The sequence below is a fragment of the Nomascus leucogenys genome, chromosome 7b, assembly GCF_006542625.1.
Source record: "Nomascus leucogenys isolate Asia chromosome 7b, Asia_NLE_v1, whole genome shotgun sequence".
NCBI classification, from domain to species: domain Eukaryota; kingdom Metazoa; phylum Chordata; class Mammalia; order Primates; family Hylobatidae; genus Nomascus; species Nomascus leucogenys.
Genome location: NC_044387.1, coordinates 14,955,496 through 14,956,462, shown reverse-complemented (window position 1 = coordinate 14,956,462; position 967 = coordinate 14,955,496). Strand labels below are relative to the sequence as shown.

At 41.1% G+C, this 967-nt stretch overlaps 1 non-coding gene across 1 annotated transcript; it reads left to right on the top strand.

The window, feature by feature from the left end:
• The first annotated feature begins 602 nt into the window (after positions 1-602).
• On the top strand, positions 603-664 carry LOC115836143. The gene has a single exon (XR_004031136.1). It is a non-coding gene; the product is annotated as a U7 small nuclear RNA (small nuclear RNA).
• The last annotated feature ends 303 nt before the right edge of the window (positions 665-967 follow it).

The following is a 967-nucleotide window of genomic DNA, read 5'->3' as shown; positions in this document are numbered from 1 at the left end:
CCTGCCTCGGCCTTCTGAGTAGCTGGGATTACAGGCACCTACCACCACGCCTGGCTAATTTTTGTATTTTTAGTAGAAACGGGATTTCACCACGTTGACCAGGCTGGTCTCGAACTCCTGACCTCAGGTAATCCACCCACCTCAGCCTCCCCCAAGTACTGGGATTACCAGCCTGAGCCACTGCACCCAGCCTTTAATTTTCTTTCTTTAATAATAAATTAACCTTGCTACTGTAAGTTTTTTACTTTATAAACTTTTTAATTTTTTTAACTTCTTGACTCTTACCAATATTTTGTACTGCATGTAATTAAATATGGGCTATACTGCTTCTCCTGTAAATAGGTGATCAGAACATGGACAGAAAGGACACACCAATTTCTATTCCTCTGAGAAGGATGCTGGGGATAGATCTGGGGCCTAAACTTGTTCATGTGTTTTCTTAACTAAAACAATTTTTTAAAAAAAAAGAATGTGAAGCCATTATAGTAGAATAATGTTAATATTTATTCATTCTGGGAGGTGGGTACATGGATGTTTGTACTTTGAAATGTCTTCAAATTTTTAAATATTATTCTGTGAAAAGAAGGGAAAGACAAAATGGAGAATATTACTGCTATTTTAGAATTTGTCTAGCAGGTTTTCCGGTCTTCACCAGAAAACCCCTAGAAAGAAAAAGAAAAGAGAAAAAATATTTTAATGGAGAGAGTCACCATGAGATACAAATGCACAGATGGGAGGGAGAGGCAGCAGTTCTGGAGGAGAAGGTAGGGGCTGGCCCAGGTCCTTCCAGGTTAAGTACAAACCCTCAGCATGTTCCCAACCTTCCCTGAGAACTCTCAGGAACTGACGCCACATACCAGAAAATGCCACTGCTTGTCATTCCAAAGACACAAGGCAGTACTGACCTTCCTTACCTCCTTTCACCCAGTTTCTCCCATCAGGGATGACCTCCCATCCTACCCCACCA